Source organism: Panthera tigris, chromosome A2 (assembly GCF_018350195.1).
Source record: "Panthera tigris isolate Pti1 chromosome A2, P.tigris_Pti1_mat1.1, whole genome shotgun sequence".
NCBI classification, from domain to species: Eukaryota; Metazoa; Chordata; class Mammalia; order Carnivora; family Felidae; genus Panthera; species Panthera tigris.
The window spans coordinates 114,024,910-114,038,098 of NC_056661.1; the positions used below are offsets into that span (position 1 = coordinate 114,024,910).

General features: G+C 37.2%; 1 protein-coding gene across 8 annotated transcripts in view; it reads right to left on the reverse strand.

Annotated features, from left to right (window-relative positions):
* FAM126A (family with sequence similarity 126 member A) overlaps positions 1-13,189 on the reverse strand; it is a 132,394-nt gene that overhangs the window by 13,785 nt on the left and 105,420 nt on the right. The window lies entirely within an intron of this gene.

Here is a 13,189-nt window from a genome sequence, read left to right on the forward strand (position 1 = left end):
GTGCGGAGCCTGCTTGGGATTCTCTCCCTCCCTTTCTCTCTGCCCCTCCCCAGCTCACACATGCACGGGTACTCTCTCTTTCTCTCAAAATTAATAATGTTTTTAAAAAAGAGCCATTAGAGAAACTCAGTGATAGATTTGAATCGGCAAAACAAAGAAACAGTACACTTGAAGATAGATTGATAGAGATTGTACAGAGGAACAGAGAGAAAAATAGCATGAAAAAAAGAGTCTCAGAATAAGTATGAGACACCTTTAAGTACACTTTCAAGTAATGAGAGTACTAAGGAGAGAAATAAGTAAAAGGAGAAAAAAATCGAAGAAATAATGGCTAAAATGTACTAAATATGTTGAAAAAATATTAATCTACATATCCAAAACTCAATAAACTCCAAGTAGGATAAATACAGAGATATAATCTGGCATACACATATTCTTGCCTTCTTTGTCCGAGATTAATTGACCATATAATTATGGGTTTATTTCTGGGATTTCTATTCAGTTCCATTGATCTATATGTCTATTTGATGTCAGTACTATACTGTTTTGATTACTATCACTTTGCGGTATAACTTGAAATCTGGCATTGTGTACTTCCAACTTTATTTTTCTTTTTCAAGTTCACTCTGGCTATTCAGGGTCTTTTGTAGTTCCACACAAATTTTAGGATTATTTGTTCTAGTTTTGTGAAAAAATGCTATTGGTATTTTGTTAGGGATTGTATTACATCTGTAGATTGCTTGGGCAGCATGGACATTTTAACAATATTTGTCCTCCCGATCTAAGAGCGTGGGATATCTTTCCATTTCTTTGTGTTGTCTTCAATTTCTTTCATCAGTGTTTTATTGTTTTCAGAGTGCAGGTCTTTTACCTCCTTGGTTAAGTTTATTCCTAGGTATTTTATTATTTTTGGTGCAATTGTAAATGAGATTGTCTTCTTCATTTCTCTTTCTGCTGCTTCATTATTAATGTATAGAAATGCAACAGAGTTCTGTACGTTGATTCTGTATCCTGCGACCTTACTGAATTCGTTTGTCACTTGTAGTAGTTTTTCGGTGGAGTCTTTAGGGTTGTCTATATATAGAATCATGTCATCTGCAAATAGTGAAAGTTGTACTTCTTCCTTACCACTTTAGGTGCTTTTATTTCTTTTTGTTTTCTGATTGCTGTAGCTAAAACTTCCAGGACTATGTTGAATAAAAGTGGTGAAAATGGACTTCCTTCTCTTGTTTCTGACCTCAGGGGAAAAGTTCTCAGTTTTTCCCCATTGCCTGTGATGTTTGCTGTGGGTAATCTAATAGCTATGTTCTGGTTAAGGAGATTATAAAGAAGGCATTACACTGCTTTCTGGCCCTGCTGAAAGTATCTAGTTAATGCGTATTTAAGGGTTGGGTCCTGCCTGTGCTCACAAATTCCTTAGACCATCTTATCTATGGAATATCTTATCTTGTTCACCCTACTTTCGGCATCTGCTCTTTTGTACTCTTGGGAATGCCTTGTTTTTTGCATGCTTTCTATAGTTCTTACTGGCACGGACATATTGCACAATGTTTTCCCTATAATGTATGACTAATAAATACAAGAGCTTGAATGCAACTCAGAGAGTCTTCCCTTAGCCTCCCTCTCACCTCTCTTGACTTGCATGGAGTCTTGAGTAATCCTTTCTGCCGTCCTTGGCTTTGCTGGACAATGTTGAAAGCTGAACCCACAATTGGTGACCCCAATGTGATAAGTCAAACCCACAGTTGGGGACCCTGACATGGTCCTACAGTTCGCTGTGGGCTTTCCATATAAGGCCTTTATTGTGTTGAAATATGTTCCCTGTAAACCTACTTTGTTGAGGGTTTCATCATGAATGGCTGTTGTACTTTCTCAAATGCTTTTTATGCATCTATCCAAGTGATCATATGATTTTTGTCCTTTCTCTTATTACTGTGATGTATCACACTGATTTGCAAATCTTGAACCACACTTGCAAACCAGGAATAAATCCTACTTGATCATGGTGAGTGATTTTTTAAATGTATTGTTGGATTCAGTTTGCTAATATTTTGTTGAGGATTTTTGCATCTATGTTCATCGGAGATATTGCCTGTAGTTCTCTTTTTTTGTGGTGTTTTTATCTGGTTTTGGTATCAGTGTAATGTTGGCCTCAATGTAATGCTGGCCTCATAAAATGAATTTGGAAGTTTTCCTACTTCTATTTTTTGGAAAATTTTAAGAATAAGTATTAACTCTTCTTTAAATATTTGGTAGAATTCCCCTGTGAAGCCATCTAGTCCAGGACTTTGGTTTGTTGGGAGTTTGGGGTTTTTTTTTTAAGTTTTTTTAAAAATTTATTTTATTTTGAGAAAGAATGAGAGAGAACAAGTGGAGGAGGGGCAGAGAGAGAGGGGGACAGAGGATCCAAAGTGGGCTCTGTGCTGACAGCTGAGAGCCTGATGCATGACTTGAACTCAAGAACCATAAGATCATGACCTGAGCTGAAGTCAGACACTTAACAGACTGACCCACCCAGGCACCCTAATTCGTTGGGAGTTTTTTTATTACTGACTCAATTTCATTGCTGGTAATTAGTGTGTTCAAATTTTCTATTTCTTCCTGCTTCGGTTTTGGTAGGTTATATGGAATTTATCTAGGAATTTATCCATTTCTTCTAGATTGCCCAATTTGTTAGCATATCATTTGTCATAATATTCTCTAATAACCTTTTGTATTTCTGTGGTGTTGGTTGTTATTTCTCCCCTTTCATTTGTGATTTTGTTTGAGTGTTCTCTCTCTCTGTCTCTCTCTCTCCCTCTCTCCCTTTTTTAATGAGTCTGGCTGGAGGTTTATGAATTTTGTTGAGGTTTTCAAAGAATCAGTCCCTGGTTTCACTGATCTGTTCTATTGTTTTTTAGTTTCCATATCATTTATTTCTGCTCTAATCTTTATTTCCTTCCTTCTGCTGGTTTGGGGTTTTGTTTGTTGTTCTTTTTCTAGCTCCTTTAGGTGTAAGGTTAGGTTGTTTGAGAATTTTCTTGCTTCTTGAGGTAAGCCTGTATTACTATAAGCTTTCCTGTTAGAACCACTTTTGCTGCATCGCAAAGATTTTGGACACTTGTGTTCTCACTTCCATTAGTCTCCATGTATTTTTCTATTTCTTCTTTTATTTCTTGGTCGACCCATTTACTTAGTAGCATTTTATTTAACTTTCACGTGTTTGTGTTCTTTCCAGGTTTTTTTCTTGTGGTAGATTTCAAGTTCATAGCGTGGTCAGAAAAGATGCATGGTATGATTTCAATCTTTTTGAACTGTTGAGACTTGTTTTATGACCTAATATGTGATCTATTCTGGAGAATGTCCCATGTGCACTTGAAAATAATGTTTATTCTTCTGTTTTAGGATAGAATGTTCTGAATATATTTGTTGAATCCATCTGGTCTAGTGTGTCATTCAAAGTCACTGTTTCCGTATTGATTTTCTGTTTAGATTATTTGTCCATTAGTGTAAGTAGGATGTTACAGTCCCCTACTATTATTGTATTACTATCGATTATGTTTGCTATTAACTGTTTTATGTATTTGGGTACTTTCATGTCGGGGACATAAATATTTAAAATTGTTATATTTTCTTATTCATTTGTCCCCTTTGTTATAATAATATAATTATATATAATCCTTCTTTGTCTCTTGTTACAGTCTTTGTTTAAAAGTATTGCTACCCTGGCTTTCTTTTCACATCCATTTGCATGACAAATGTTTCCCCTCACTTTCAACCTGCATGTGTTAGGTCTGAAGTGAGTCTCTTGTAGGCAGCATATAGATGGCTCTTTTTTTTTTTTTTTTTTAAATCAACGCCATCACCCTATATTTTTTGATTGGAGAATTTAGTCCATTTACATTCAAAGCAATTATTGATATGTATTTATTGACATTTTTATTTGTTTTGTGTTTGTTTTTGTGGATCTTATCTGTTCTTTTCTTCCCTTGCTCTCTTCTCTCACTGTAAATTGGCATTCTTTAGTGATATACTCGGATTTCTTCCTCTTTATTTTTTGCATATCTGTTACTGGTTTTTGTGGTTAACATTAGGTTTGTATATAGCATCTTCTGAATATAGCAGTCTATATTAAGTTGATAGTCACTTAGTTTAGAACCCATTCTTGACTCCTCTCTTTCCCATGTTTTAGGTACATGGTGTCCTGCTTTTTGTCCTTTTATTTTGTGAGTCCCTTGACGGAGTTTTACAGATAGACTTATTTTTACTGCTCTTGTGCTTCCTACTTTTTGTACTTTTACTTACGGTCTTTCCTTTCCACTCAAAGAATCCTCTTTAACATTTCTTGTAGGGCTGATTTAGTGGTCACGAACACCTTTAAATTTTGTTTGGGAAACTCCTTATCTTTATTATAGCCTTTATCTTTATGATAGGCTTGCTGAACAGAGTATTCTTGGCTGTGGATTTTATTCCTTTTAGCACTTTGAATGTATCATCCATTACCTTCTCGCCTGCAAAGTTTGTTGAAAAATCCACTGATAGGCTTATGGGATTTCCCTTGTATGTAACAGTCTACTTTTCTCTTGCTTTTAAAAATCTCTCTTAATCACTACTTTTTGCCATTGAAATTATTATATGTCTTGGTGTGGACCTCCTTGGGTTGATATTGTTAAGGGATCTCTGTGCCTCCTGTATCTGAATTTCTGTTTCCTTCCCCAGATTTGAGAAGTTTTCAGGTATTTTTTCAAATAAATTTTCTGTCCCCTTTCCCTCTCTTCTTCTTCTGGCATCCCTATAACGTGAATGTTATTTTGCTTGGTAGAGTCCCTGATTTCCCTAAGTCTATTCTCATTTTACGTATTTTTTTTTTCTCTCACCTGCTCAACTTGATTACTTTCCATTGCTCTGTCCTCCAGATCACTGATTTATTCTTCTGCCTTCTCTAATCCACTATTTATTCCATCTAGTGTATTTTTATTTTCAATTATTGTGTCTTCATCTCTGATTCTTTTTTATCTCTCTGTTAATGGTCTCACTGTTGTCCTCCACTCTTTTCTCAAGTCCAGTGAGTATCTTTATGATTAGTTTAAATTCTCTATTAGATATATATTTCTGGTGTGGTTTTGTCCTATTCTTTCATTTTGGAAATATTCCTCTGTCTCCTCTTTCTATACCTTTTTGTCTAACTCTCCATCTTTTTCTGTGTGTTTGGAGAGCCAGGTGCATCTCCTGCTCTTGAAATTAGTGGGCAGGGCACATTTTTAAAAAGATGCATGCTGCTCCTCTTCCACAGGAGACATGCAGCCTTTGCCTAGATTGGAGCCAGCTGGGACTGATCTGCCAATGCACATGCAGCAGGGTGCTCAGTTTTGACAAGATGAGGGCTGGTCTTCCATGGGAGGTGACTGGTGGCCACCACCAGGACCAAGACCCTGCAAAGTATCCGGTCAGGAGATGTAGTGTTGGCAAAGTTTGTGCCTGTCTTCTAGGGGAGGGGATGCACAGTGCAGCAACTGAGGTAAGCCCTGCAGGAAGGGCAGGACACAGTGTAAGCAAAGTAGGTAATGAATGCCGGCACAGATTGGTTCCCACAGGTGGCCGTGTGTGTACCGTGGTGGTAGGGGAGGGAAATGGTGCCTGCTGGCAACTTTGTTCCTAAAGGAGTCTCCCAGAGATCTCTGTTCCTCTGGGACACACTCTGAGGGGAGTAACTAACTCCCTCCCCTATGCCCCAGGCATTTTTTCAAATTGCTGTTTCTCTGGTGTTTTTCTACGTGCTGTTTGTTGTGCAGTCTCTTTAAGGGTGGGGACTTTCCTATCACCTTCCAGGCACTCCCAGGACCTAGCTAGCTGATTTTTAAAGTCACGCTTTAAGTCCCCCTGGTTGTAAAAACTCACAAAATTCAGCCCCTCTGGTTTTCAGAGCCAAATGTTATGGGGATTTGTCTTCCCCACAGGGGCTCCCCAATGTGAAGGTCTGTTTCTCTCCCCTCTCAGCAGTTTTGGCTATTTAGCTCCTGACCACATCTCCACCCCTCTTACTCTCTTTGATGCGGCCTCTTCTCTACATTTAGTTGTGGAATTTGTTTTGCCAGTTCCGGGTGTCTTCTGGATTATTTACACTGATGTGATTGTTGTCTAGTTATATCTGTGAGACAAGGTAGCTTAGGGTCCTCTGGAAGTCAAATTTCTGTTGTTTTAAGCCACATTTTTGGAATTTGTTATAGCAGCTCTAGGAAATTAATACACCAACCTTGAATTACTAGGGCAAATTCTTGTTGATCTTCTGCCTCATCATTATATCCATTGTTGAAAGTGGGCTACTGAATACACCTGAAACTAATATAACATTGTACGTTAATTATACTTGAATTAAAATAAACAAGAAAGCGGGGGTATTGAAGGCACAAACTCTTATTGAATTGTCTATTTCTCCCTTCAATTCTGCCAGTTTTTACCTCATAGATTTTGGGGGTTTGTTTTTAGTGAATATGTTTATAGTTGTTACATCTTCATGATGGATTGACACTTTTGTCATTATAAAATGCTTTCTTTGTCTCTTGTAACATTTTGTTGTTTTAACATCTAATGGTTTGATATTAGTGTAACCATTATGGCTTTCTTATGGTTGCTGTTTGCATGATATATCTTTTTTAGATCATTTTATTTTGAAATTTTTGTGCTTTTGAATCTAAAGCATATCTTCTGTAGTCATCATATGGTTTTATTTAATCCAGTTTAACAATCTGTCTCTTTTGTTTAGAATGGGTTGTTTAATCCATTCTCCAATCTGTTTACACATATATATTGAGTTCTTTTTTTTTTAAGTTTTTTTTAATGTTTGTTTATTTTTGAGAGAGAAAAAGAGAGAGCCGGGGAGGGGGGTGTGGGGGGTGCAGAGAAAGGCATAGAATCTGAAGCAGGCTCCAGGCTCTGAGCTGACAGCACAGAGCCTGATGCGGGGCTTGAACTTATGAACTGCAAGATCATGACCTGAGCTGAAGTCAGACGCTTAACTGACTGAGCCACCCAGGTGTCCCAAAACATGTATATTGAGTTCTTAATTTTAGGCTTTGCATTTTTCAATTGTACAATTTCAAATCAATTTTTTTAAAAAAAGATACTGGTTCTCATGAAATTCTCCATCTTGACTCATTAATCAAAGCTACTTCTAAGTCTGCCTCTGATAACACTAATAACTGGATCATCTGTGGATCTGGTTTTATTGCCTATTTTTCCTCATGGTTCTGCTCTTTGGTATTCTTTGTAATTTTTTACTTAATATTAGGTATTGTATATGATATACTGTACAGTCTCTGGATGTTACCTTCCTACAGAGGGGGATAACTCTATTCCCTGGTAGGAAGACAGTGTAGGCAAATCACATTAATCCAATCTATAATTCAGTGAATGTGAAACTAGATTGCAATGTTATAAGGTTTAATTTACTTTACTTGGATTCTTTCCTGTTCCTAAGGTGTAATTCTCAGAGTTCTTATATGAGATTCTGGAGTAGACACCAGTGCCTCTGTTGATGGGTTCTAGAATGTAATTTTTGCTTCATCAATACCATGATGCAATATACATTTTTAAAAATCTTTGTTTTGGCCTTCAGGTTTCTGCCTTTTTGTTTTTTTAAAAATCCTTCTGCTCTGACCAATCCAAGAATTCAGCAAATACTCAAGGGAGGGAATCAGCAGAGTGTGAGACTCACTTCTCTGAACCTTCCTGCTTTATGAGGATTTTAGGTCTCCCAAGTGCTGGTTGGCTCAATTATCCTAAACTTTTTATCTCTTCACTCTTGTGGGGTTGCAATAGTTTGTTTGCTTCTCTGATTCTTAGCAGTAACTTTCTTCCTTCTACCCAGATTTGTATCAAAAACTGGCAATCCTATAAAGGAAGACATAGCTGAAGAATGTTTACTCACTTCTCTGCTGTGTTGTAAATCTCCAGGACAACCCACAGGTTCAGTGATTCAGAGGGACTCACAGGACTCAGCATATGGTCCTACTCATGGCTATGCTTTATTATAGCAGAGACATACAAAGCAAAATCAGCAAAGGGGAAAAGTGCATGGGGTAAAGTCCAGAGAAAACCAGGCATAAGCTTCTAAGAATCCTTTCCCTGTGGAATCACACAGGATGTGGAATTGTGATAACATATGTGAATTGTTGTCTGCCGTGAACACTCGTTAGACTTGTTGCCCAGGGTTTGTATTGGAAGTTGGTCATAGGTACCTTCTGCCTAGCACGTATCATAATTACAGACCCCCAGAAGGAAAGTAGGTGTTCTGCATAAGCCATGTTGTTTGTGTAAATAGCTTACACTTAGTAAGCTACCTTCTCAGTTAAAGAATGGTAGGAACATTCCCATATTCCAAATTCGCAGATGCTAGCCGAAGACCAACCTCGCAAACAGGGCTTTCTAAGGATAGTGTCTTGGGCCTGCTGTGTTAATTCTTTTCTGCATACCTTCTCTCTGAGCTTTTTGTTCTTAGAGTCTTGTTTGCCTAAAAGTTCTTAGATGGCTTCAAACACTGGTTTAAAATAATTTTATCCCATGTCACTTGTTATCATTGAATGTTGCTGTGCTGTACAAGTGTCTGGTTATTTTTTCTTCTCTGTTGGACATTTAATTTGAAAACTTACAGAACTTGAGGCTTAAGATGATGGTTTCTTTGTTTGTTTGTTTTTTCCTCCCACCAGGGAGTATTTATTTGTTTATTACTGGGCACCTAGGGGATTACTTTAATTCAATTTTGGGAGCTGTTATGATTTGAGGTTTCACTGAATTCCCTTTGTATGTGTGTAGGGGGGGTTAGTGTAACTTCAAGTCACTTTTACTTCTCTGATGGAGCTTTATGGGGTCTAGAACCCAAGCATGGGAGTTTTCTAAGTTCTCTCTCATAACTTGGTAGGCACTATCCAAAATTTGTCTTCCTAGCCTCCCAAAGGTAGTAAAACCACTGTTTATCCCCCTCTAGAATCAGCGAATATTTCCACGTAAGAAATGGCCCTAATGATGGGCTTGCCTTTCTAGATTTTTATATTTTAAAAAGATTTTTTCCAGATTATCTGGTTGTCCATAGAAATTTTGATGTTAACTACATGGTTTGCCATTCCTGGAAGTGGAATTCCCCCTCTACCTTATTTCTTATGTAATAAGCTCCTTAGATGCAACATTTTGAGGAAAATCATGAAGGTGAATAGGGTGCTTAGCACTGCACACAGATATACAACATACAGGTAAGGCAAATCCAAATCCAGATTCACATTGCCCATTTTATGAGGAAAAATAGCGACCTCTCCATGAGAAAAGAGATTTAATTAAAATCAATCTGGTACTAACCAACTATTTGGTCACCCTAGGGCATGATATCTAAGGGTTGGTCCCTCCTGCTTTCAGACTAGGCTTTTAGCAGTAGCAGCCGTCAGAGTAGCCTTGATGAAAGAAGAGCCATATTGTTGAAGTCCATGTATAGCCCCAATCTTTCCAGGATAGCCACGTTGTTCATAAGCTGATTGAACATGGATTGAGGTATTTAAAAAAAAACAAAAAACTGTCAACATCTTCAGAATCAACTTGACCATCTGCTTATGAAGCATCTCCTTCACAATAGGGCCTTTGCTTAGTATTTATGTGGGAAATGATTATTCTTACCATATGAGCCCATTTTGAGAAGTCCAACCATACGTTTACATTTACAATTAGTCCAACCATGCCCAAATTTTATCACTCATCTTCCAAGGTTACTACCATGGAATTTACCACCTGGTCAACATGAGTCATAAAATGGTGTAGACCTAGAAATCTCACCTTCTGTGCAAAGCAGACAACAAAAAATACTGCCCACATTTATTCTCACTGCAAGGAGTTCCTTTTCTTACTGTCCTCCACACCATCATTGACTGACGTTGAAGTACCACAGTCTATTTCTACCTAGTACTAGCATACTGCGCAGTACCACTTGTATAACCAGACTCAATTTTTTCCTCCTTGGTGAACTGGGAAATATAGTGTTCTCTTGCATTATAAGTGTATAGTTCATGGATTTGCTTGCTTGCTCTTTTTTTTTTTTTTTTCTCCTTTCAAGCATCCTGCCTCATTAAATTCAACTTGATGGATGTAAATGGATATTGAAACAAGATTCTACACTAGAGTAGAATTGGAACAGAAGAGGAAGTGGTGACATGTTGTTCCTTAGGGCTATATTTTACAAGATTTGGAGAAGAAAATGTTAGTAAAAATTATAGTGTGGGGGCAAGATAGAAGTAGAAGCATCTCAGCTAAATGAGAAGAGTAAAAGTTTTAAGATAAATGAACTACGAGCCTTCATGAGGCAGTAGTGGACCTGGGATACAAAGTTAAATATACTTGTAGCTTCTATAAAAGGAAGCAAGTGAAATAAGAAGTGAGGATTTATAGTGTTGAAGTTAGGTCTTCCCTACTTAATTTTCTGAAAAGTATAGACATCACTCATGTATACCATAGATACACAGATACCATATATACATGAGATTCCTCATAAAATGGGCAATGTGAATCTGGATTTAGATTTGCCTTACCTGTCTTTATGTTGTATATCTGTGTGCACCCTATTCACCTTCATGATGAAAAGAAAAGAATCTGATAGAAGAAAAAAATAAATTTCAAATGCTAGACCAGAAATATCTTCATGCTATTCATTACTTTAAGTAAAAAACCCATGATGTAATGTATCATAATTTGCTTCCCAAAGAACTTTTATGCAGATACACTTTAAAAAACCAAAGCAGTCAAGTTTTATAACTTTCACCTTTATCTCTGTGTGGATGTATGAAACAAAGGAGTTTCACATACTTCTCTTGAATCGAAGAAAAGTAACACAGATCTCCTATTTGCCACCCATTTACTGGATTGGATTCACATAGTATATAGTAAAACAAATCTTCATTTACTATCATATAATAGGTTTATACTAAACTAACACACAGGGCAATGGCCTAGTGTGGAAGAGTGTGAAGAGATAATTCTTGTGATGATGATTATGTTGGAGCACACACCAACTATGAGCCAAGTGTGATATAGGAGTCAAGAAGCTTCAAAAGAAATCTTTGATATCTTCAGTAGAGCCATAAGAAGTCACTAAGGGACATTATGAATATGCTGTGTTTATAATATTGACTTACAATTTGAATAGGGAGAGATAAACAGATCTGAAACCATCAGTGTCAATGTGACCCAGATAAGACTTTAGCCCACCTATGTCAACAGGACTTAGTTGTTTATTCCAGGAAACGTTTGCCTAGGAAAGACAGGATTGTAAACTAGGCAAACAAAAAACAAACAGAAGCAGTCCCTAATTTTTTGTTTGTATAAGGAAATTCCTATAGGATGGAGACAATAATTTGCTTATCTGGACAAACAGCTGGCTTATCAAACAACAGTTTACCAAGACTTTTCAAGGCTCTTGCTTGCTGTGTCCACCAATCCTAAACCATTTCATTAACTTTGCCAAATCCAATCAGTTTTCTCTCTTGACAGACATGCCTCAAACCATTTGAGCACAGATCCCCAAGTTCTATCTATTACCTAATTTTCTGGCTCTGAAGCACAGCTATGCACATCAAGGCAGTGCACTCTCTTACTGCAGTCAGTTTTCATACTTAGTTTTACTTAATTAACAAGATCTCTTCAAGAAGTTTGTCCTTTCTCAACAACCCAAGTGTCCATTGATGGATGAATGGATGAAGAAAATGTATACAGCTAACTCTTGAACAATGAAGGGGTTAGGAGTGCTGACCTTCCCCATGCAGTCGAAAATCCACATATCACTTTTGAATTCCCCCAAATTTACTAATAGACTACTGTTGACCACAAATCTTACCAATAACATAAACAGGCAATTAACACATATTTTGTATATGTATTATGTACTGTATTCTTAAGATAAAGCAAGCTAGAAAAAAGAAAATGTTATTAAAGAAATCATAGGAAAGAAAGAATATGTTTATTGAAAAAATTTGCATATAGTAGATCCATGCAGTTCAAATCTGTTATTCAAGGGTCAACTGAATAACACACACACACACACACACACACACACACACACACACACACAATAGAATATTATTCAGCCATAAAAAAGGACACCTTGCTATTTGCAACAACATGGATGGGCCCTGAGGACATTATGCTAAGTGAAATAAAGTCAGAAGGTGGGGATAAGAGAGGGTAGGCAAAATGGGTAAAGGGAATCAAAAGGTACAAACTTCCAGTTATAAAATAAATAAGCCCTGGGGATGTAATGTTCAGCATGATGCCAAAAGTTATTAATATTCTACTATATGTTTGAAAGTTGTGAACAGAGTAATCTTAAAAGTTCTCATCACAAGAGAAAAAAAAAATCCTGTAACTATGTATGGTGGCAGATATTAACTAGATTTGTGATGATTATTTTGCAATATATACAAATATTTAATCATTATGGTACACGTGAAACTAGTATAATGTTATATGTCAATTATACCTCAACTTAAAAATTAATCTATCAATTAATTATTTTTTAAAAAGAAGTTTGTCTAGGGGCTCCTGGGTGGCTCAGTCAGTTTGGCGTCCAACTTCGGCTCAGGTCATGATCTCACAGTTTGAGTTTGAGCCCCGCGTCGGACTCTGTGCTGACAGCTCAGAGCCTGGATCCTGCTTTGGATTCTGTCTCCTTCTCTCTCTGCCCCTCCCCCACTTGTGCTCATGCGCGCGGGCGCTCTCTCTCTGTCTCTCAAAAATAAATAAATGTAAAAAAAAAGTTTGTCTTTTTTTTTTCTTAAGTTTACTTATTTTGAAAGAGAGAAAGCACAAGTTGGAGAGGGACAGGGAAAGAGAGAATCCCAAGCAGGCTCTGCATTGTCAGCAGGGAGCCCGATGCAGGGTTCGAACTCACAAACCATGAGATCATGACCTGAGCCAAGATCAAGAGTTGGACGCTTAACTTACTGAGCCATTCAGATTCCCCCAAAAGAAGTTCATCTTTCTACAAACAACTACCAGAGACACAAAGATAATCAATTCATTTCTCTCAGCTACTAGGCCAAATGTTAAGTTTGTATAAGAATTAACTGAGGAACTTGTAAGAAATATAGGTTGCCATGCTTCACACTTCAGTTGTTTTGATTCAGGGGGATTAATACAAGGCCCCAGAATCTGTATTTTAAAAACCACAAGTTTTTTCTAA